The following is a 26499-nucleotide window of genomic DNA, read 5'->3' on the forward strand; positions in this document are numbered from 1 at the left end:
CTGAAAAGGCCGATGAGAGAAAAGAGACCTACAAACATGGCTCAAGTTACACCAGTTCTGTCAGGAGTAATCGGTCCAAATTCCTACCAACTATTGTGAGAAGCCTGTGGAAGGAGATCCAAAACATTTCACCCAAGTATTTTTTTTTATCAGTATGTGTTAATTAGGATTTGTGTTTTTTTGTTTTGTTTTATTATGTTTATCATTGGACCAGTTTATTTATGTTTGGCACGTGTAAATATTTCCTTCTGTATGTAGGTTGATGCTATAAGTTTTTCTAATGTTTGGGTTGGAAGGCTATAAATCCCCAAATGTTTGTGTTCCATTGCTGACAGAATAGGAGGATTCATCATGACCCAGGTCCGCAGATGAGTATGGCAGTAAGTGCAAGGATAATGGCAGTGTGTACTTCAAAAGATGCTTGCCTGTGTGGGAATACACCGCCATAGCTACCAAGTACTGGTGGCCCCGGTATAAATATGCACTACTACTCGCCATGCTCAGGTATATCCAGGGTTGTCAGTCCTGAGGCTGCATCCTCTGACTAGTTTGTGCCTCGATGTTTTTTTTCTCTGATAGTCTCTGTGCACACAGTGCATTTTTATCACGTTTTTTTGAAGCGCTTTTGAGTGCAGTTTTCCCACAAAACTGCATGCAAATCCTTATGCCAGCAAAGTCAATGAGAATTCTGAAGTTTTGTGCACATATTGCTTGTTTTTCCCTTGCAGATTTGATGCAGAAAGTTCTGTGCACATAGCCATATTCTCCTTGCAGCTGACTATTTTTTCCTCTTTTTATAAATGTCCTACAGCCCGCATATAGAGTATATGGGAGAAGCAGGATAACCTTACTGGCTGGTTTGGAAATACACACGAAACCTTAGAGGGTGGAGCTGTTCAAAAAGAAATATTCAGTTCAGGAATCAAGTTTACAGAATGTAGTTTTGTGTTATAGGAGACTGCCACCTGTTGGTAGTAGTGGAAACTGCAATTCATAGAAAGAAGTACATCAAAGTACAATGGTTTTCTAGCAGCCACAGAATACTGACCTGTTCGATGGACCAGGGTCCTGTAAATCAAGTTTTTCATCTGTATTTACTTTATATAATTTTTACAGTCATATTCTAGCAAATAAAGAATAGTTTATAAAAAAAAAAGTGTTTTACACGGCAGTTCATCAGCATGCAACACTAGATCACAAAGCATGATCATCGGATGGAGTGGTGTAAAGCTGTCACCACTGGACTCTGGATGAGATGTGTTCTGTTCCGTGATCACATTTCTCTATCTGCATAACATGGACGAGTCTGGGTTTGGTAAATACGAGGAGAACGTTACCTGCCTAACTTCATTGTGCCCGCTGTACAGTTCGGTGGAGGAGGAGAATGCTATGTGGCTGCTTTTCACCTCAGCACAAGACATTTTTGGACAATTGTTGTCTCCAATTTTGAAGTAAAAGCTTGGGGAAGTCCTTTTTTCTGCTCCCCATGACTGTACCCAGAGCACATGATCCATACAGATATCGTTGAGGGAGTTTGGTGTGGAAGCACATGAGTCCAGACCTCAGCCTCGTCCGACACCTTTAGGATGAACTAAAACAAAGATTGTGAGTCCGACCTCTCCCGAACATTACAAATGTTTTTATGTTTTTCTGGATGAAGGGGCAAAAATTCCTACAGACACCTGCCAAATCTTGTAGAAATCCTTCCCAGTGGAGTGGTAACTGCTATAGCTGATGGGGGGACCAACTCTATATTATTGTCTCTGGATATATAATGGGGGGGGGGGTCATAAAAGATCTATAGGTGAATTTTTGAGTAGGCACATACTTAGGCCTCTTTCACACGTCCGTGAAAAACCTCGCACGTTTTTCACATTCGTGTCAGAGGTGCGTTTTGCCCTCAGTGAGCCGTGTTTATTGCCTACGTGTGTTCTCCGTGTGTTATCCGTGATAACACACGGAGAACGGGAACTTTCTACTCACCTGTCCCTGGCTTTGCTGTCCGTGGTGCTGAACCGGTTCTGCCGACTCCCGACTCCCCACTACTGCTGCTTCCGGCCGCAGTGAAGTGAATATTCAATTAGCATAATGAGCAGCGGTCTGCAGCAAGTGACAGCAGCGGCAGAGACAGGTGGGCTGGAGAAGGTGAGTAAAGTTTTTTTTTTTCTAGCAGACACGTCTTTTCTCCAGTGCGTGTCACACGGAACACATCCGTGTGGTCCGTTTGTGTTACGTGTGACCCGTTTGCGTTCCGTGTGACACCCGTGATGCCGGAGAGAAAACAGACATGTTGCCGTGAGAAACACACGGACACAGGCATGTACGGAACGGACACACGTTCCGTGCGTAAATACATACGTGTGTCCAACTCCATTTGAAAACATTGGTCAACGTGTGTATGTGTCTCTGGTACATGAGGAAATGCACCAGACACGTATCGGAGGCACGTACGTGTGAAAGAGGCCTTACTGTGACATGTAAAGGTTTGAGCACCCCTTGTCAAAATTGCTGTTATTGTGAACAGTTAAGCACATTGAAGATGAAATAATCTCTTAAAGGCATAAAGTTAAAGATGACACATTTCCCTTGTATTTTAGGTCCCTCAAACAAATATTTTAATCTTTTACATTTTAAAATTACCAAAAAAAGGAAAATGGTAAATGCAAATCTTTGGACACCTTGCATGGTTAGAACCTAGTGACATCCCCTATTTTCATCCCTTCTTTTCTGGAAAAGTCTTCCAGTTCAGTGAGATCCCCGGGTTATCTTGCATGCAATGCTCTTTTGAGATCTAGCCACAGATTTTAAATGATGTGTCAGATTAGGGGACTGTGAGAGCCATTGTAAAACTTTCATCTTGTGCCTTTTGAGGTTGTCTATTGTGGTTTTTGACATGTGTATAGGATCATTATTCATTTTTAGAAGCCATCCTCTTTTCTCCTTTTTTGAACTTCGGCGTTTTTACACATGGTGTTATGTTTGAATCACAAATTTGTTAAAATTTAATTGAATCCATTCTTCGTTCTACCTGTGAAATGTTCCTCGTGCTATTGGCTGTAACACAACCGCAAAGTAAGATTGAATCAACCCCATGATTAATGGTTGGCGAGATGTTCGTTTCCAGAAATTCTATGACATTTTTTTCTCCACCCATACCTTTGATCATTGGATCCAAGGAATTCTATTTGAACCTCATCGGTCAACAGGACATGTTTCCAGAATGCATCAGGCTTGTTTAGATGTTCTTTTATCAGGTTTGTTTAGATTTTCTTTTGCATAGTTCTGCCGCTGAATTTAATGGTTAGTTTTTCTTCTGATGGACTCATCCGTGATGGTCATATTTGTGCAGTTTTCTATGAACAGTAGAACAATATTCCACAACTCCAGAGTCTGATAAATATTTCTGAAGGTCTCTTGCAGTCATGCAGGGGCTTTGATTTGCCACTCAAGGCAATCATACCAGCAGCTCTCACTGAAATTTTGCTTCGTCTTCGAGACCTTATCTTGACCGGATTACTGCCATTTCTTAATTACATTTTGAACTGAGGACAGGGCAACTTGAAAACGCTTTGCTATCTTCTTATAGCCTTCTCCTGCTTTGTAGGTCTCCACCAGTTTAATTTTCAGAGTGCTAGGCAGCTTCTTAGAAGAACCCATGCTTGCTGTTTTTGGCACAAGGTTAGAGGAGGCTGGATTTTTATAAAGCTGTGAAATTTGCATCACCCGACCTTTCCTAACATTGATAGTGAACAAGCCATAACCATAACAGACTAATTAACGTCTGCAACCTTGATCAAAGTTATCTGAGCACACAAATCTCCCAGAGTTCATTTCCATCTTTCTTAACTGTTCACAATAATAGTAATTTTGACCAGGGCTGCTCAAACTTGTACATGCCACTCTATATCCATGTAGTGTATATGCAGAACTGGCATGAAATATAGCAATTTCACAAATCTCCTATCATCCTAACACCACAAGTGAAGACCACAACCATGGATGAGACTATGAGAATTTGTCTGAACTCAAGTCATTGCCATTACAGATAATGCCAAAAGGGGAAATAATAATATTAATGTATAATAACATATTGCAGCACAAATAATACGGATCAGAGTTGTACAGACACCCAGTCCTGTATTTTAGAGTGAGTAACTTGTTGGCAACTGTCCATTCACCTATAGCTTTGGCTCTCATGAATATGATATGAACTACACAGGTTATGCTCCGTACTGCTACTGGTGATGACTGCTAGTTTCCTCGCTTTCTCCTTCAATGAGAGGCATCAAGTGACACTGATTGTCTGCAGCGGGCATAATGTGTCCTAACTGGAAGAAAGAACCAGGTGTCACATAGTGACTACGAGAAGTCTGGCGTACGGCGCAACACACAACAAAACAAGGGGTACAGCGAGGAAACCATAACAACGGTGAGCCCTAGTGCTAGTGTGGGGGAAGATGGGACACCCCTTTCACTCACCTTCAGCTATACCCTGCACTCCTAGCCAGTTCCTATACAGGTTACTCACTTGTTGCCGAACAGGATAGGTGAGACTTTGGCAGACCCTGTAATAACCCTGACTAGTGAGTTGGCAGGTGAGGAGCGCTAGCCCCACTGCTGCACTAATATAACATCAGGGAAAGGAAAGACAGGTGATAACAAAAGACAACGTCCAACTCATGGCTGCAGTCAGAACCAGGACTGCAGCCTACTCAGCAAACTAGTGATAAGGGCTCCACCAGCTCCTTCCACCTCAAGGCCAAGCATCTAAATGAAATCAGAATAACCGGCGCCCTATATTGGGAGAAGAGGGTATATATAGGGACTGGGAGTGGTCCCAAACCGGAAGCACCTGAGGAGAGGTAAGGAGAATGCTGCTGGCAAGGAAAAACTGATGTTAACTCTTTGCTCGCCAAAGGAAAGAGTACTACGTTTTAATATGGAATGTATTACTTGGCAATGAGAGACTCTAACCCTGAACCTGCCACTAGTCTCATACAGAAGAGAGATGGCCGTGACATCAGGACACTGTTTCTAAAAACTCATGCGAATCTTGGCTGCTGCAGCCAATCAGCAGAGTATGTTTAAACTATAAATTTATGATCGGAAAGGATCTATAAATCAAAGAGGTTGCAATGCAAAGACACCAAGTTGGATTAATATACTGCATTTATGATAACAAAAATGCTCTAGTTTTGATATTTTTTAAATAGAAAGTAAACACATTGTCCTGATAGTGTGGTAGTATGATGCTTCACCCCTACATGAGTACGGTTCACACCTCCCTTCTGTGCCTCCCAGAAATAAGCGCTTGCTTCAGGGAGTTTCCTCTCTATGTGTTCTTGCTTCTTGGATGACAATATATTGTGTTAATTGTAGCTTGTTAAAAACAAACTAACAATGGCTATGTCAAGTTCATTAAATTAACTTATATGGGAAAAATACAGCACAGTGACTTTTTGGATTTTGACCTCAGTGAATACGTCTGAAACAAAAATGACCGTAAGTCGTAGAAGTTGTTTTTTCTTTTTTTCCAATATTTCAGCGCTCATTGGAATTTTTGTTACGGTTTTTCAGTACAATAGTGAAGTAAATTGAATGAAGGTATCCAAAACTACAACCCATCCCGCGGGAAAACAAGCTCTCATGCAGCCTTATAGGTGGAAAAATAAAAAAGTAATGGCTCTTGGAAGAGGAAAAAAAGTGAAAGTGCAAAAAGTGCAAAAAAGTGAAAGGGTTGAAACTCATAATATTTTGCTTTTATTATATAGTCTCAGTTCTCCTCATACATTACTATATTGCTTTGATCATCAAGAGTGATCATGCTAAGCATCCTACTACTAAATACAAACTGTAGAACAGAGCTAAGAGAGCAGGGCATCTATATGTAAATAATGTTGAAAAACATAACAAAAAAAGAAAAAAAAAACAACCACTGAATCTTAATGTTTTTGTTAGAAGTTGGTGACTGAGCAACATCATATCAGACTGAAGCAAAAACCCAGCCCCGTCCTCTCTGTGCCCTGATATGAAGACTTAATGGCGACAAACTGTGCCATCCACAGAGCTATAACTTACAGCGTATAGTGTATATAGAGATCTGTTGTGCTTCAGACATGAGTATGTGGATTTGGATTCCGTGGGCTTTTATTTTGCTATTGGTCTGTTTTATATTTTACAGTGGATATATCTATTACATACATATGAAGTATGACCATATTCCTGGACCACCCAGAGACAGGTAGGCAACATTAATGCTCTGTGCTACCGACTTCACCTTTTTTTCACACTAAGATTTTTCCCTTTAATTTCTAGTTTTTTCCTTGGGCATTTGCCCTCCATATTGAGGGTTCTTGAAAACAATGGGCTAGTACATGATCTCTTCCTTCACTGGTAAGTTGCTTTCTGAATATACACATTAGACCTTTCGGAAGTTTGTTATTTTTGTTGGCTGGGGCTTGGGTGTCTTTTGCATGTCTGACATTCTTATGGAGGTATGGAACTGCTACTAATAATGGGGTATTATGGCTGATGCTTATATAGACAACCTGTGGTTGGCTCTACTATGGTGGCACTGGTATAAGGGCTGGTGATAATATGATAATATGGGGTCAATAAGGATGGGGTTGATATAAGGGCACTGTGGTTGGTGCTGATGCCAGGTCACTGAGGATTACTCTGCTATGGACACACTGGCTGGCTCTAATATGTGGGCACTGTGGCTGGCACTAATATGAGGACACTGTGGGTTAAGTTTATATGGGAGTAGTGTGGCTGGCGATGATATAAGGGAACATGTACTTGTTGATATGGGATCACATGCCTGGTGCGGGCATTGTAACTAGTTCTGCTATTGAAGCTGTGAGGATAACATTGATATGGGGCCAGTGGCTGATACTTTATTTTAGACACCCTGTGGCCGCTTCTGATATGTGGGCACTGTGGTTGGCAATTTAGATGGTGATAGTATGGGAGTCCTGTTGCTGGTGATGTTGAATTGTGAGGGTAGGCCTGGGCTATAGGTCGTTTGTCCAGATGTAATAAAATGATCTGTGTATGTAAATAATCAAAGTATAGCTGTCGTTGCATAATTATCTGTGTGTCTATATGACAATCGCATAGAAGCTTCATAATATGATTCTAAGATGTGTATTCTGCAAAGTGATAACAAAGATAAGGTCGAAAAAAGGAACAATGAATAAAGAGGTATTCATAACACACTGAGAGAGTTCATAATTAGTTGGTTCACACCATGTGGAATGTAAGATGTGGGATGTTGACTCCTTGTTCTTGCTCCAAGGCTGAAGTTGAATATTGTATTGTATAATTATAAGATTCTTTAATACACGGGTCAGAAGCTGGCTTCTGCTCAAGCAGTGAACACGTTTCATTGTCTGATTCATTTATACCTGCGCAGATCGATTTGAAATCCGTCTCTGTTACCCTGAAAAACCCCATTTGCGGTTTTCCCTAAATTCCAAACCTTAATAAAATATCTGAGGAGGGTGTTGTTTTTTTAAGGCCATTATGGCTGGCATTGATATGGGGGTGTCTAGCTATTGTTTGAGTTTTCATTTGTCCGTGAGTGTGCCACAGTTTGTGTCCATTCCTATACCTTCTGGGCCTCTGTCATATTCCATTATTATGTATCCTCCCCAAATTGTGGATTGTGGCAGATAAAAAACCATAAGGAGACTTACTATTCATAAATATGTAAACTTTTATTTAAAAAATGTTCTGTGCTTGCAGGGTTCAAACTTATGGTCCAGTAGTTCGCATGAACACTTTTCATAATGTGAAGATTCTTCTTTGTAGCCCAGAAGGAATAAAGGTATAAAATGAGATGCACTTACTGTATATGTACACCAAATATGTTTTTACTAATGGCAATTTTAGGTGTTGCATTACCTATAAAGAAGAACATTTAGATTTTTAGGCATAGAAAATTCTCTCATACATAACAGTGCAGCCTGTGGCTCAATGATAGGCCTCTTTCTGATATCCATTAACATCAGTCTAATCTCTGATCCCATTGCGTTTCCCGACCTAAGCATGGTAGTCTCATATAGTTCTATGAGACTGTCACACTCGGGTCGGGAGACGCATGGACAGACTATGTATTACGATCCAAGATTGGACCAATGATAATGGACGTCGGAAGGAGCCCTTAGAGTTTCTGACGTCTTTACTACAGATCCTGAGTTTGATTCCCAGGCTCAGCTACAAAAAATCAAAGCCAAAGAATTACTTACACTTATAAAGGCATCCACTGAGCATGCTCACAATCGGATCTAATCAGTTGATTTTTGTACATTGGCCCTTAGATTACTATAGAGAACAGAAAACTTAACAAATGATGATGGAAGGAGACACATAAATTCTGTTTCATTTCAGGAGATCCTTATGTCACCAAAATATAAAAAGGACGCAGAATACAGACATGCTCACAGCTTGTTCGGGGAAAGGTAGGAGGTTGTGTCCTGTTTTATTTTATACTTATTTATACCATACCATTACAATTATAGTCATATTATTAGGCAAAAGTGTTACAAACTACATCAGACCATCATAGGTTCAATGATGGACTCTGCTTAACCCATTCTGCAGACAGCAATAGCACAACACAGATGCTATAAAAAGCAAATCATGCAAAAAATTGTAAGCAAACCCAATAGCCAAAATGATCTTTAGCACTAATTACAAAATAATTGTCTTAATAAAGAATGAGTCATGATGATATGAATATATAGTATATGGATAAAAGTGGCACGAAATGCATTTGTGAGGTCAGGCACTGATGTTGGACGAGAGGGCCTGGGTGACCGTAATCTCTTTGTTGCTCATCCTAAAGGCGTTGGATGGGATTGAACTCAAGACTCTGTGCAGCTAGTCATGTTCTTACACACCAAACTCCCCCAACTATGGTGCTTGTTAATAAAGCTCCCGGTGAGGGCACAGTTTGAGCTAATATTAACATCAGAGCAGGTATGGACTCTGCAGAGTAACTTTTCTGGCCTCTGCTCCTCACCACTCGGCCTCTCGCTCTACAATATTATGAGGCCTCCACTTGCTGAGTTGCTGAGGTTCCTTCCACTTCTCAATATTATCACTCAAGAGTGATGGGGAAAGATTTATGATAAGAAAATGTCATGAATAGACTTGTATACCAGAGGCTCCTATTACAAGACGTGCTGTTATCAGTGAGCTACGCATCAGATGTTAGTAAAGGAAAACGGATGGATGTTATACATTTGAATTTAGTGATTAACATGTGTGTCCCAACAATGTTCTTTATACAGTGTACACCTTTCCAATTACTCCAACTATTCAGTGGTATTCCATTGGTCTTTGTTTACTTGGCTGCAATGACGACAAATTATCCATGACTAATGAATTTTCAGGTTCATGGGTAATGGTCTTGTGACGGATCAAGACAATGATCACTGGAGTAAGCAAAGGAAAGTGATGGATCCTGCTTTCAAGAAAGAGTAAGTCATGACATACATCAGATCTTCTACAGCAGTGGGGCACAACCTTATTTTTCTGAGTGCCAAATTTTGGGATTGTACCACTTGCAAGGGCCGTATAAAATTTGAAAGAGTAATCTGATCCAAACTATATATCGACAATACTATTCTTTCTTTCTTCTATCGCAATCTCGAGCCATGGTGACTTGATGGATGAACGCTCTGTAGGAAGATAGATCTTGTGCAGCCTCTAGACGTCCACCAGCGTTTTTTCCGCCTAGATAGGTCCACCAGGGTCTTCTCTGCCTAGATGGGTCCACCAGGGTCTTCTCCACCTAGATAAGTTCACCGAGATCTTCTCTGCCTAGATAGGTCCACCAGGGTCTTCTCCGCCTTAATAGGTCCACCAGGGTCTTCTCCGCCTAGATAGTTCCACCAGGGTCTTCTCTACCTAGATAGGTCTACCATGATCTTCTTCACCATTATCTTGATAGTATCAAGCCATTGGGTTGCTGGTCTTCCTATTCGCCTTGTTCCTTCTATTTTTCCGACCATGATGTTCTTCTCTAGTGATTGCTCTCTTCGTATGATGTGTTCGTATGATGTGACAGTACTATAAATGTCATAAACTAATAAGCGGGGATCAATTTCTGGAACTGCCACTATTGTAGACAAAGAAGATCTTCTGCTCCTGTATTTAGCATGCCTTTAAAAAGGAGTCAAGATGACCATACAATAAGCGCAGATATCCCTATAGTTTGAGAGTTACTGAACACAGAGGAGTCAGATATGGCTTTGGGGGTCAAACAGAATGGCATCATAGTCTTTCCTAGTTTTGCACCTTTGTATTCATTTTAGGAGGGGTCTGACTATACTTTTTACTATTTTGCTACATATTAATAAAGTGTATCTGCAATTTTGGCTCTTGAGGAGCATACACGTCTTTTTGCTTTTCCTGTGCCAGCTTCCTTATAAGATTAATGGAATCTTTTAATGAGAAAGCAGTAGAACTGGAGGAAAAATTATCAGAAAAGGCAGATGGAGAAAGTCAGATTGTAATGTACGAAATGTTGAGAAGCGTCACACTGGATGTAATTGCCAAGGTAATATTAAAAATCTCTCTCTTATTGTGTTTGTTTTTCCAATGCCCAAGCTAAGTAGGTATCACTCATTAAAAGGTTTAGAAGGCCTTCTTTTAGATACTCTATTAAATATTTAAAAGTTTAGGTCTCACAATGAGCTGGAGTATCCAACACATGCAAGTAGTAGTTGGGCAGCCGTCTATTTCTATGCCTGCTATGCAATACTTTACATACCCTGTGGTGGCGCTGTAGGGAAATTGAACGCTTACTGCTGAGTTCCCTAAAGATTATTGATGACCTCTGGAAATTAAAGTAGATAGACCATCTAGACTAAAGAACATTTTTAACCCCTTAGTGACATCTTCCAAATGTACAGCAAATTGCATGTGTGGACTCCGCTCAGAAGCAAAAAAAAAAAAAAAGGTGTTTCCAAAGGGTTAATTTGTTTTACATTTGTGCACACATGTAGAGATGAAACGGCAATGTAAATTCTGTTATAATATGACCTCCGACAGTGGCCTCAACCTTGTGTGGAAAAGTTTATGTACATACTGTGTCCTTGTACGCATCTACAACATATAGATTGACTGGTAATACCAAGCTGAACTCCTGTATGTACATGTGCACACAATTAAATAACTATATAGATCTATTTTGTGATTCCAGAATGGGACGTATGATCTCAAAGTTCATGGAAACTACCGTGGTCAATGATATTACACACATAAATGAACAAATACTCAGATGTAAGGAGGTGGACTGGTTGTTGTGTCCTTTCCTCCCACCTACCCCCGAAGACACGAATTGCGTTGTTGTAATGTGAATAATGTCTTGCGTTATTGTGAAGTAATGTACCATGTGAATTGTGATGTAATGTATAATGCGTCACATTGTTATATGAGTTTTGCCAGACTGTAGGGAAAGAGTTAGTTAACAGTTGGGACTAGCCCATAGTGGGAGGGGTTAGAATGCCGGGAAAGAGATGGTTTCCTGTTACATGCTGAGTTAAAACTCAGTGTGTCACGAAGACAGACCTACGGTCCGATTAGTTGTGTAGGCCACATGCAGTGGGTGACCTGCAATGGTAGAGAGGAGACTGTGACAGAGATAGCGTGCTCCTAAGGAATGGACTGAGACACTGAGAACTAACCAAAGACTGACAAAAGAATGGAGTCACCCAATAAGGAGTGTCTGGAGAAAATACGCCTAGCAGCAAGTCCACAAATGGCTTACAGCCCCATAAACATCAGAAGGAACAAACTGTGGACAAGAAAGCGCAATAGAGTCTTAACTGATAAACAGTATGAAAGGAAGGAAGGCTCACCTATAGGGGTTGTGCAAGTCACAACTTCCATATTGGCGTGATCACAGGGTGAATCAGCTGCAGCCCCGAAATATATAGGTATATGTGGTTGTAGTGGAGATCGGGTCTAATGCCGCGCTTTTCACCAATTCCAGGAGGCAGATAGGGTTAATCCATGTCTTTTCATTTAAACAAGAACAGGTCGTACAATTTCTCCTGATTCTTTTATATTGATTTAAAGGTATATTGGTAAGCCATTTCTGATAGTGATTGCTAGTATAATGAATATAGCCAGTATACTTTCTTCAAGGTAGTTGATAGCAATGGCTATATTCATTATACTAGCAATCACTATCAGAAATGGCTTACCAATATACCTTTAAATCAATATAAAAGAATCAGGAGAAATTGTACGACCTGTTCTTGTTTAAATGAAAAGACATGGATTAACCCTATCTGCCTCCTGGAATTGGTGAAAAGCGCGGCATTAAACCTGGTCTCCTCTACAACCACATATAGCTCCATAAACATAACAGGCCAAGACGGTATAGAATGGCAGCCGAAGTGACTGTCCCAGGCAAGAGTTCCCTATGCGTCAAAAAGCTTGAAACGTGAGTCCAACCATATTGGCAAACTCAATCCTCTAGGAGTAGAATTAGTTGTGGAACCGTGGGAAGATACAATGTCTTCTATGAACTGTAATGAGATGCTAGGTTGGGTTGTGCTGAATCACGCAAGACCTGTGAGAAGACTAACAACCCCAGTGAAAGAGGAAAAAGGATGTCTGAAGTTGCTCTGTGCTACTGAAACTTATGAGAAGTTGTGTACCCGCTATCTCATGTACATAGTTGCCATCAATGGAATGGTGAGTTATGCTATTATGTTGTCTTTAAAGAACTGTTGGTCTCCTTTCCTAAATGAGCCAACATTTGGTCCTGGCCAGCTGAAGCCATCGGTACCATCTGGCCTGTGTGGGTGTACCGCCCTCACGACACAGGTCCACACACCCAGCAACAAATCAATTTTTGTTGTACGGTGCTTGGATTTAAGACAACTGCCACTTGCCCATGACTACTGCCTCACACCACGTTGCACAGACATACATAAAGTAACAGACTAGTATTCAGTGTCAGCCCTTGTCTGTGTATTTCAGGCTGCTTTTGGTTTGGAGCTGGGGTGTCACACACTGATTCCACAAGCCATATCAGTTGTTACAAAGGGCCTGAATGAAGCACTTAATCCGCTTGCAAAGGTTTGTAATGAAGAGTGTTATCAGAAAATTACTTATTGTGTAAATCAAGTTTTAATGTTGAATGTAATTTTTTTTAATAACGTTTGCCATTTTTTTTTAGCCCTTTTTTATGTCTTTCACTATATATTAACACAAATCATTTCAGTCTGGCCAGAAAACTAAAATTAGGTTATGCTTCCTATTCTGTACAGATCACTTCTCCACAGTAATCTCATTATCATTACTGCATGATTACAATGAAAGGAAATGACTATTTACACGATACATGGGATTTACCATTCACAAAAGGTCATGTCACAGCTCACCTCCTCCTCCTCTCCCTCCTGTACAATGTGCTAGAAAATAGAAGCGCTAATAGAGTTTTACCCGATAAATAACAGGTTAGTAATGTAAATTAATACACTCACCCAAAATGGTTGTGAAGGGTCACAACCACCATAGATAGCATAGGATAATGGTGGCTGCCGCGGCCCCACGTGCAGAAGTCTTCAGTATAAGAGGAGAAAAGGGGGTTAAACCCGCGCACTCCGCCAAATAAGATGTAGAGATGTTGACAGATTAATCACTCTTTTATTCCATAGGTCTATGTGTTTCAAGGTAAGAGACCTCTTCCTCAGGACCAGAAAATCAACATATGAATGACTGTTAACACTTTTATATACAACAGCAACAAATTATGCAATTTGCATAAAAATAACTTTTATTAAATATAAAACATTAAAAAACACAGACAAGATGTCTCAAGCAAACAGACCCCTCAAAGGGTAAATATGTATCAAAAGATTATTATGTTGGGAACACCAGGTCAAAAAATCATGTAAAATTCACCCCGTATAGAGAAAATTATAATATATATATATGGATTAAGAGTACAAATAGTAACACAAGTGTGCGGTTATAAAGATATAATGGCTACAATAAACCATAAGAAAACCATAAGAAAAACAGGATCCATCATTCATAATAATAGATATCACAGCTCACCTCCTCTTCCTGTACAAGGACTGATAACACCTCTATATACAGTAGATAACAGAGGATCCACCATTTATAATATGAGATATCACAGCCCACCTCCTTCTCCTCCTGTACAATGACTGTTAACACCTCTATATGCTGAAGATATCACAGGATCCACCATTCACAATAGGGGATGTCACAGCTCACTTCCTCCTCCTCCTGTACAATGACTGCTCCCACCTATCTATATACAGTAAATAACACAGGATCCACCATTCACAATAGGTGGTATCACAGCTCACTTCCTCCTCCTGTATAATAACTGACAACATACTATATATGATTAGTTAGGCAGTGCTATGAGAACATTTATGCTTTTTAAGCTAACGTTTCTTTTCTCTATATAAAGTATATTCCATGGAAGCAGACCTTTATCAGGGAAGTCCAGAAAAACACCAGACTTCTTCGGGAAACGGGCAGAGAATGTATCAAAAAGCGACAGAAAGCAAAAGGGCGAGGGTAACAGCTGCCAAATGATGTACTGACACAAATACTCAAGATGGCAGGTATGCAGGTTATTATTACTCCAATGTGTCTGCAGCAGGCATGGCCTTAAACTATATAGAGAAAAACAAGTGACTGTGGCCTGAATCTCCCAAATTAACATTTACAGTTCATACTGAACTTTACCATATTACAGCACTGTCTAATAGACAAATGTTACAGCAGCACACATTACTTTATATTACTGACGTTAAAGACCAGCAGGGCACAGCAGGAGTTTCTTTGTCATAGGTCAAATCATATTGGCAAAGTCCAGTCTAATAAGATTACATTTTACCTGCTTTTTAATACACGTGACTTGAATATATATTCAGCAGTGTCCACTTCAGTCTGGCAGTGCAAATTATCAAGTATGGATGCTGAAAAACCAGATTGAGAGTTTTTTAAAATATTTTTTTGTCTTAGAACTACCATTATATTTTAGACAGATTAAGACTTTTCTTTTTTCCTGCAGATTTGTTTGGAAAATGATTGTGATCTTGAGAGTTTAGTGGATAATTTCGTCACACTTATCATTGGAGGTTTGTACATCATTTGTATCATATCTCACATTGGTTTTAGGGAGTCAGATAACCAGTGTGTGACGAGGGACTATGAAGATAGCAGGAAACCAGGATCCCTGAGCTGGCCCTCAGACAGGGGACCCTGTGCTATCTCTAGTCTCAGAGATACCCTTAATGGTAGGGATGTTTGAGTCTCCTTCTTGGCCGTGCTTCTGACCAGCACTGATCTTATGCCCCCTCCCCACCCCCATCCCCAGGGGGAGCCAGGACAGGGTTGTGATTTAACCTACAGCAATAGATAAACGAGAAACCAAAACTCTGTCACACGGCACATACACAAAGAGGTATAAGACAATAAGAGATTAGGAGGAAAACAAGAGCAGGGTGGAAACAACAAGAAGACGGATAAACTCCACAACTTCACCAAGCATAAAGCAGCTCCTTCTCCAGCGAGTCTGGGACATCACAACTCACAGACCAACACAGAATATACTATAGATGGCGTAGGTAGAAGATTTCCTCGTTTAAATATGAGAGAAGATGTGATTGGCTTCCTTACAACATGTGATCAAAGAAGCCTAACGAGCAAGCTAGCAGAGGTTAACTCTTGCTAGCCTGTCTATGAATAAGCAGACAACAGGTCGAAATCCCGGGTCTACCTGAGTTGATCAGAAACCCCAACTCTGCAATTTGAATAGAGTCTGACGCCGCCATGACAGTCGGTGAGTTTTATGCAAAACTCTGTGTGACACAATGGTATAACGAGGCTAGGCAAATTCTGTAGTCTTGGGTACCAAAGTCTGGGGGCATAACATTTTCCTCCCATCCCCAGTGTCAAATGCGTAGTAGTGAAAAATATTGATTCTTCTTGCAGGTGCGCTGGCACAATGAGTGCCCACCCAGCTCTGTTTATGTAGCTGAGACAGAGCCGGGGCTGAGAAGCTGATCAATGAAGGCAGAGCATGATTCAATATTGTCTTCATTCATTACTTCGAGATGCCTTTGCATTTTTACACCCTTTTTATAATCCATAACAAGCATTGGAGATAGGGTTATAGGCTATAGTTACGATTAGGGCTAGGTTTATGGCTATAGTAATAAAATAGTTATATAACAAAAAACTAAAAGATAAAATGTAAAAATTCAAAAGTAGAAGAAAATGCTACATTAAGGTGTTAAGGTGAACTCTTAACCAGAGATCACTAGTTGCCTACTGCCTGGTCTAATTGGTGTGGGTCGAGTGCATGCTTGAAAAATGAGATCAGACACAGTCGGATATTCATCTTTCCTCAACAGAAGTCAGCCCATGCTCTGCTTTATTACAACTGAGCTTGCTCTGATATAACCTTGCAAAGGGGCATGTCCGGATGTGTTCATTGGTCAGTGGGTCGAACAATGTATTAGTCCATGAGCTGATTGGTAGGCGTCATTGTAGGCGGGTCTATGACATCATTGGATGGATCCATGGCGAAGGTGATGGGAGGGACGTCATCTGGTGAATCCATGCTGGATGGTCTGGTCTGTAATGTCATCTGATCTTTGGGTTGATCTTCTCTTATATGGTATCTTCTTACACCTGGACATTCCTTGCATTCCAAGCAAGGTGTGGAGAAACAGGCAATGACAGCCACCTTTATATCTGTGTCATGTATATGATCTGAAACCTGAATTATGTAAGGCAAATCGACATATTTCCCACAATGCTCTATGTCCAGAGGTTAATTAAGTATTTCATTTTATGGCTCTCCTCAACAGTCCCCCCTAAATACTTTATTAACCTTCTGACCCTACCATGGTCCTCTAACACATCAGCTCTAATGCTTTAACTGCAACCTTTTTTTCGTTTTGCTATCCACTATACAAGCAATGCTAAGCCTTTGCCCCCGCTGGTACAGACTGCTGATCAGAGAGTTGATCACATCCCGCACACACAGTTCACAGAGGTATAGGTAACTAGAATAGACTATTTAATGCTGACGAGCTCACTCAGATTTCGAGATTAATCGATTAGAAAGAGTAAGGCAATTGTAAGAATAAGCTTCTTACTGTTATGCTGCAGCTTTTAGCGTTACTATTTCTGAAAGACTGATTCTCAGTCAATATCCAAGTGCTGTCCGCATCTTCGAGACTTTTCTACCTTAATACACCTAATTGTATCACAACACTAATGGATCTCTTCTTGTCTGGGGTCTATAATCTACCACCAGGAGGCCTTTAACAAGATTTCCCTTACACATGGATCCGATTACCTTCAGTAACACAGAGTAGCACTTTTACGGCTTCAAATACCAACAAATAAAACAATACCAGTTACCAATAAACGTATGTTATCCTTAAGTCACTTAAACCCTTAAAATAATTGATTGGTTCAGGTCAAATAATGTCTTTCCCACCATGAGCCCTTATTTGTGTAATGTTCCTGTACCCATTGTTCCCTTATGGTTATTTCCCATGTATCATCCCCAATCTAGAAATTCTCCATAAAGTTCTATGTGTGATAATCCAGCACTATGTGTGTTGTGACCCTCATTCTGCTGGTACGATGGACTCTTTACAGTGGTTGTTGTCTCCAGATGGGTTTTCCCTCAAGCTTCATGGAAGTCGCTGTGGTTGGGAAAAGCTGGACCGGTCCACCTGATTCTGACTCATGGCTCATTCTGACTTGTCTTTTTAGGATCACCCAGTCTCCTGGCTGGAGACCACGTGCTCCTGACATTGATTTAGGATCTGGAATTGGAGGATACACATGTTTAACACACTATACAGGCAGTTGTATATGTCTCATACATCACTGGTCAGGATATCACACTGTATCTGCAGTATCTGTGAGAAATATAATCACGTTCTAGGTACTAAACCAAAAATACCTTATGTAAAGATCTAATTATTAAGGAAAAGGAAAACGAACATTTGTTACATGATTTGCAGCATTCACCATTATCTTGTGGATCGTTACATGTTTATGTTATAATCATTAAAATTCCAAACAACATACACCCATTTGACTATAGACACAATTAAATATTCCAATAAAGGAGGGGCAGGGATTGGGGCAATAGCCCTAAACTCTCCCTACCTCGCAGCGGAGGTCGGCACCCTATAAGGCGAATTGGCGCCCCCGCTCACCGACGGCTCACCCTCCCTATCCCTACACTGCTAAGCTAATATGTGCTGCTAATGTCAGTGAGGGAATATAGAAACCGTGAGATACAGGGGATAAAAAGGCGTCAATATGCAATTATATATATCCAATTCATTCCCAAAGATTAAATATTCACACTCTGTATTTACATAGCTGTTTGGTAGCTTAAATCAATATGATACAGCAAATTCAAGAACCAAACCCTAAAAGAAATTAAATATCTCACATGTATAACATGTACCCACTGCATAAATATAATAATAATAAGGTCAGGTAAAGTCATGAGGAGATCTCGTCTGATCACAGACTCCCCACTGTCCAATTCACACTCAGGCTAATAAAATAAACGCATATTTATCAGACACTTAGCATGAAAGAAGCCCAACGAGTTTCTCCCCTCTTCGCAGTGGCAGATGGGTTAATCAGGGGCATCACCAGGTACTGTAAGATCTCTATAATGACCTGTGCTATAGAATATGTACTTTTACCACTTTTTTAGGAACTCCATCTTTACATACCACCAGCACCATGAGTTTTTCAGCAGTAATGTTTTCCATACTGGATATGTTTCAGAGCAGGCCTGAAAAGAAATTCACACAACACGCACAAAACTCATATAAACCTACTCATGGTAGATGTATATGACTAATCTGCAATCACCGGAGCAGTAGAGCGGATGAGGGGGGTGTTTTTACGAGGTCTTTACAGTTTTTCTATCTTAATAGGCACACGTCTTACAAGACTGGAGGTGTCTGGCCACCTGGGTACTGAGCAGTGGTGCCGGCCATATCTTGTCCATCCCAACACCTTTGTCACATGGGTTACCTGGGCCATTATTGAGTAGAACGCTCATGGCAGAGAAAGCTTACCGCCCTTTATCCACAGACCTTCCTCAGTCACTGGCTCCCTGCGTCTCACACTCCGTTCCTTGCTGAATCGCTTGTTCCTGTAAGGATTTAAGAACACAAGGAGTGACCAATGTCACGGACGACGTGACAGGAGCCACCGAGGTACTGGTCTGCTTTGTATAAGGACTCTCAACTCTAGGCCCATTCACTGCTTCTTTGTTGTGCACCTGTGCGAGCATCTCCTCCGGCTGCTGCCTATATCCACATTTTGACTATCTTACCCCTTTCCGCTCTACGAACCACAGTGATCGCAAATCTTCATCTCATTCTCCTATTCCGATGAGAGAGGAGTGGTTTGTTTTTTAATACCTCATGTTGTGTAACCTCAGCATATCCAGTGCAGAATCAACCAGCATCTTGGTATCTGGATCCATCTACGGAAAAACTCAAAATCTGCATTAGCAATGGCCTCATCTGAGACATGTTCAAAACCTGACAATTCTTGTTACATCAGAGCAATCATGAGATATGTCTGTCTACTGTATCCTCCTTACAGATAAAAATATAAAAAACACTTAATAGAAAAACCCAATCGATGAACAAATTAAAACCTTAAATAATACGTGTGATTTTCCACATCATCTTTCCCCCCCTTTTTGAATCTATTATCCAAAGCATAATTAGATTCAAAAAGTGTGTGGCCCCGGAGCTCTACATTTAGGCATGAAAGTCACATTGTGTAGATTGTACCTAATCGGGAACACCAGAAATATTGTGTTTATCTGTAACTTAATAATGGAAAACCCTTTCAATGGCTTTTATAACCTTTGCTTGGACCACAGAAATCTGCACTGCAATCATTCTTTCTATAAAAAGAAAGCAGATTATTCAATACATTAAATATAAAACACAGAATTCCATAAATCATCCACATTCCTTAAAACAAATTATTGTAATTATTAATAAATATATTAATAAATTATTATATTATTATTACTATTATTATTAATAACTATAATAACGTAGCACACCTTTGGATATTGGATGTAGGGGCGTTCATTTTTGAATCAGAGGAGATTATCAGCATCTCTGTGATACTGTCCTATAACTTGAAGGGATAAAAGAATCTAGAACAAATAAACTGGCCATGTGGGAAAACAAAATGTTGATTTGCCATAGAAAAATCATCTAACAGACCTCTATGCTTGAAAAGCTATCAATGAATGTAAACATGTCCACAGTTGACTTTTATTTCTTTGGGATAAAATTAGTAAAATAAAACTATTGTCAATGACCTTTTTCCAATATAATTTGCAATGAATTCCCCTTTTTTTTTTCTTTTTGGCTGCTCTCACAATAGATTCCAAGGGGAGACAAAAAAACCCTGTTCCACAAGTTTTTAAGATTGCTCCTCCCCCCCAAAACCAGATGGAAAGAGACCTCCTCAGCTGCAAGAGACAAGTCACATTTCCTTTCTTCTATTGATTTGTTTATTTTTATTTTTTTTTTTAAAACATGCAACTCTCAGGATAAATCTATCAGATCCATAACGGAAATATTTACTATTTACTTCTTTATCATGACCTCTACTGCAAAGGTACGTTATTTAAAGGTTTATTTTCTAATTTTATTGCATATTAATTAATAAGATATTCCTCCTTGTGACTGTCCTGACTCAATCCAACCTGCACACTGGATCTATATTTAGTGTTTTCCACAACTCCCAATCATTCAATGTTCCATCTTTTAGTGCTAATAACATTTACTAACACTTCATGTTATTCAGTGGCTGCAGTTTTGTCAGCTCCACTGAGGCCTATAGAAAATGGCCCCACAGCACGTGATTTCCTTCTCTTTGTTGGGATTGTAATCATGTGGGGGAGGGGAAGGTAAACTTTTTTTTTTTTTTTTTTTCAACTATTTCCCCCTATATTCTATAGTCTGGATATTATACATACACACCATTGCACATCCCCCACTCACTCTCTGTCTTTGTCTCAGTCATGCCTCAGCCATGTGCTTCATCCACCATTTTAAAATCTGTAGGAACATGTGGCAGAGGAAAGGGAAAACTGACCTCACACCTGCTCAAACTCTGTCTCCCCATTTTCTATAGTCTGTACTTATACATATATATATTTATACACACACACATATGTCCTAGATCTAAGTCTAATTATAGACAAAAACACTTATTTTTCGGTCTAAGTATATAGTACTCCATCCAATCCATTGCTCAAACATTTACAGAGCACATGGTCTTCTTCACACAAACCCCTGACTCACTTTGCTTTCTTTGTCTCAATCATGCTGTAGCCATGTGCTTCATCCACCATTTTAAAATCTTACCTAAAATGTCTGCCTCCATGACTAGCACATGGTTTATCACAGGATTGCGGCCTAGAGTCCCCACATCCCAACAAAGTCCACTTTCATCCGGATCTTTCCGGCACAACTAGACACCGCTTCATTAATTTTTCCATCTTTCTCTCAAGATAAACAACACCAAACAAGCAATCTTTCTCTATGCATACCAGATAAAAACAGACAAACAAAAAGACGGGGGAGATGACAAATAACTGAAACACTAAAGAAAACCTGCAGTTTGCAGCACACACTTCCAAATCCTTCCTTATACTGCCACGTGGTCCCTGTCTGATTTCTGCGTTCCGTAATATACAAAAAAATACCTAGTATCACCACTGACTACAAGGTGTCTATACCGGCCGATTCGCCTCTCTTGGAGGACTTACAACTAGCCTAATAAAAAACCACCTAGTATCACCCCTGACTACAAGGTGTCTATACCGGCCGATTCGCCTCTCTTGGAGGACTTATAACTAGCCTAATAAAAAAACACCTAGTATCACCCCTGACTACAAGGTGTCTATACCGGCCGATTCGCCTCTCTTGGAGGACTTACAACTAGCCTAATAAAAAACCACCTAGTATCACCCCTGACTACAAGGTGTCTATACCGGCCGATTCGCCTCTCTTGGAGGACTTATAACTAGCCTAATAAAAAACCACCTAGTATCACCCCTGACTACAAGGTGTCTATACCGGCCGATTCGCCTCTCTTGGAGGACTTATAACTAGCCTCTATAACACAGACTTCCGCTAACCTGCCTCTCTTGGAGGACATGTTAACTAGCCTCTACAACACAGACTTCCGTTAACCTGCCTCTCTTGGAGGACATGTTAACTAGCCTCTACAACACAGACTTCCGTTAACCTGCCTCTCTTGGAGGACATGTTAACTAGCCTCTATAACACAGACTTCCGTTAACCTGCCTCTCTTGGAGGACATGTTAACTAGCCTCTATAACACCGGCTCCCATTAACAAATTTGAGAGCTCGTGAAAAACACGTGCCTAACCTGACCAATTAAAACTTGCGCTTTATCTCTAGGCCTCTCGCCGAGTCATTCACTCTAGGCCTCGAGCCACAATTCTATTTAAATCTCCACCAGAACTGCAAAACATATGACAGGCAACAACCAAAAACCGTACTACATGGAGTGTCCTCCACGTTTCCAAACACCGCTCAAAAACTCACTTGCTATCCTAACTACCAGTCAATCTCCCCTCTAGACAAATACAGAAGAGACAGCAGGCAACTGAATATGTGACGGTTCTTCCGAGATTAATATGGCCAATAGCCGTGAGACCCGTCTGCCCGTCAACAGATACCCCAACAAACCGGACACAGTCAGGCAATCAGTGCCACACACCCCAACGAGACCAAGGGAAGACTACAGATTATGAAAAATCAGCAGACCTACCGTACTCTCGTTCGGAAGTGATCAGTTTCCTGGGATGTCCAGCACGTCATGCCATTCCAGTTGCCGGTTCATCAGGATTTCAGGTGTCTACGTCTATTGGCCCTACGTTGGGCGCCAATAATGTTAAGGTGAACTCTTAACCAGAGATCACTAGTTGCCTACTGCCTGGTCTAATTGGTGGTGTGGGTCGAGTGCATGCTTGAAAAATGAGATCAGACACAGTCGGATATTCATCTTTCCTCAACAGAAGTCAGCCCATGCTCTGCTTTATTACAACTGAGCTTGCTCTGATATAACCTTGCAAAGGGGCATGTCCGGATGTGTTCATTGGTCAGTGGGTCGAACAATGTATTAGTCCATGAGCTGATTGGTAGGCGTCATTGTAGGCGGGTCTATGACATCATTGGATGGATCCATGGCGAAGGTGATGGGAGGGACGTCATCTGGTGAATCCATGCTGGATGGTCTGGTCTGTAATGTCATCTGATCTTTGGGTTGATCTTCTCTTATATGGTATCTTCTTACACCTGGACATTCCTTGCATTCCAAGCAAGGTGTGGAGAAACAGGCAATGACAGCCACCTTTATATCTGTGTCATGTATATGATCTGAAACCTGAATTATGTAAGGCAAATCGACATATTTCCCACAATGCTCTATGTCCAGAGGTTAATTAAGTATTTCATTTTATGGCTCTCCTCAACAAAGGTATAACTTTTCTTTTTAAAACTTTGTCAGCTTTCAGAAGAAATTCTGAAAAAATAGAGGTCAAAATGCATGCTATAAATAAGTTGTAACTTTCTTATACATTACATGTGCTATTGTGGTTGTACAGTAATTCTAGGTTCAAGTTCATTTACATCTGCCTTTTTCCATTGTGTTGTCCCTGTGTATGTTTTACAGGGATGGAAACAACCGCCAATTTTCTCTCATTTGCAGTCATGAAGCTTTCACAAAACCCAGAAATACTAGAAAAGTGAGCATGAGATCGTGCTGAAAATCCTCCTTGTGATACATTGATGGTTATAGACTATTTTCCTATTTATCTGCAGGTGTATTTTACTCTTTTACTGTCATATTGTTAATTCAGATCATTTAAAGTTTTTCTACATGGGTTAATACATTAGTAGATCTATGATTACTTGGATTTATTATATGTTTTTCCACATGTAGGGTCCAGCTTGAGGTTGATGGAATTTTGCAAACCAAAGAAGACATTGGATATGATGAAAAAATCAGAATAAGGAGCCAGCACAAATTCTAAACTGTACTTATTAATAAATGGAGATTTTTGGCAAAATATTGCAATACTTTGAGCTACCCCGCCACTCCACGGCAAATCTCAAGGGGCAGTCCTACACTAATATTTTATTTATCTGAAGGGTGCCATGCGGCCTCACACATTAAAAGCAGGACTATTTAAAACAGCACCTACCTGATGCTTTGCAATCCCGTACCTGTGACTGACATCACAGCTGTGGGCGGGACAGGACCAGGCAAGTGCTGCTTGAATTAAATAGCCTGTGGACAGGGCTGATGGCTGTGTGTGAACAGTCACCACTTGCCAAAAACCAGACAGCTAGAATGACCAAAAAAGGGTGCACGGCTTGGTGGGGGCTAACCACCTGCCAATGAAAAAATCAGAATAAGGAGCCAGCATAAATTCTAAAATCTGTTTTTTGGACAAGCTTGTGATTTTTTTTAACCCCTTAGATACAAGCAAACCTATACATGTTTGGTGTCTACAAACTCGCACTGACCTGAGGCATCACATAGATATCTCAGTTTTACCATATAGTGAACACAGTGAATAAAATATCCCAAAAACTATTGTACGATCACACTTTTTTTGCAATTTTTCCGTACTTGGAATTTTTTTGCCGTTTTCCAGTACACTATATGGTAAAACTTATGGTTTCATTTAAAAGTACAACTCGTCCCGGAAACAACAAGCCCTCATATGGCAAGATTGATGGAAAAATTAAAAAGTTACGCCTCTCGGAAGAAGGGGAGCAAAAAACAAAAACGCAAAAACGGAAAGTGCCCGGGGGCTGAAGGGGTTAAACAAAATCCCTTTTACCTTGTACAAATCTCCCACTTTACCAGCACCAAAGCAGCACCAGGTCATAACATTACCTCCACCATGCTTGACAGATGGCGTCAGGCACTCATCCAGCATCTTTTCAGTTGTTCTGCATCTCACAAATGTTCTTCTGTGTGATCCAAACACCTCAAACTTCGATTCTTCTGTCCATAACACTTTTATCCAATCTTCCTCTCTCCAAAATTTGTGTTCTTTGGCCCATATTAATCTTTTCCTTTTATAAGCCAGTCTCACATATGGCTTTTTATGTGCCACTCTGCTCTGAAAGCCAGCATCCTGGAGTCGCCTCCTCACTGTAGAAAATGACACTGGTGTTTTGCGAGTACTATTTAATGAAGCTGCCAGTTGAGGACCTGTGAGGCATCGATTTCTCAAACTAGAGACTCTAATGTACTTGTCTTGTTGCTCAGTTGTGCAGCGCGGCCTCCCACTTCTCTTTCTACTCTGGTTAGAGCCTCTTTGTGCTCTCCTATGAAGGCAGTAGTACACACAGGTGTAGGAAATCTTCAGTTTCTTGGCAGTTTCTCACATGGAATATCCTTCATTTCTAAGAACAAGAATAGACTGTTGAGTTTCACATGAAAGTTCTCGATTTCTGGCCATTTTGAGAGTTTAATGGAACCAATAAATGTAATGCTCCAGATTCTCAACTAGCTCAAAGGAAGGTCAGTTTTATAGCTTCTCTAATCAGCAAAACTGTTTTCAGCTGTGCTAACATTCTTGCACAAGGGCTTTTAAGAGATTTCTAAACATCCAATAGCCTTCTAACACAGTTAGCAAACACAATGTACCATTAGAACACTGGAGTGGTAGTTATTGGAAATGGGCCTCTATACACATATGTAGATATTGCATTAGAAATCAGACGTTTGCAGCTAGAATTACCACATTAAAGAGAACCTGTCACCAGATTTGGTGTCTATAAGCTGCAGCCACCACCAGTGGGTTCTTATATACAACATTCTAACATACTGTATATAAGAGCCCAGGCCGCTGTGTAGAACGTAAAAAAACACTTTATAATACTCACCTAAACGGGCGGTGCGGTGGGGTTGGGTCAGATGGGCGTCTTTGTTCTCCGGTGCCGGCGCCTCCTCTTTTGGCCATCTTTGTCCTCCTTCTTCTGAAGCTTGGGTGCATGACGCATCCTATGTCATCCACACTCGCCGGCATTGAGGTCCTGTGCAGGTGCACTTTGATCTGACCTGAGCAGGGCGGATCAAAGTATTGTGGTGCGCCTGCGCTGGACCGGCGAGTGTGGATGACGTAAGACGCGTCATGCACACAGGCTTCAGAAGGAGGACGAAGATGTCCGAAAGAGGAGGCGCCAGCAGCGGAGAAAGGAGATGCCCATATGGCCCAACTCCACCGCAGCGACCGTTTTAGGTCAGTATTATAAAGTGCTTTTTACGTTCTACACAACGGCCTGGGCTCTTATATACAGCATGTTAGAATGCTGTATATAAGAACCCACTGGTGGTGGCCGCAGC

General features: G+C 40.7%; 1 pseudogene; it reads left to right on the forward strand.

The window, feature by feature from the left end:
* Positions 1-6116: 6116 nt before the first annotated feature.
* On the forward strand, positions 6117-24169 carry LOC142257557 (cholesterol 24-hydroxylase-like; annotated as a pseudogene).
* The last annotated feature ends 2330 nt before the right edge of the window (positions 24170-26499 follow it).

This window comes from Anomaloglossus baeobatrachus, chromosome 12 (genome assembly GCF_048569485.1).
Source record: "Anomaloglossus baeobatrachus isolate aAnoBae1 chromosome 12, aAnoBae1.hap1, whole genome shotgun sequence".
NCBI classification, from domain to species: Eukaryota; Metazoa; Chordata; class Amphibia; order Anura; family Aromobatidae; genus Anomaloglossus; species Anomaloglossus baeobatrachus.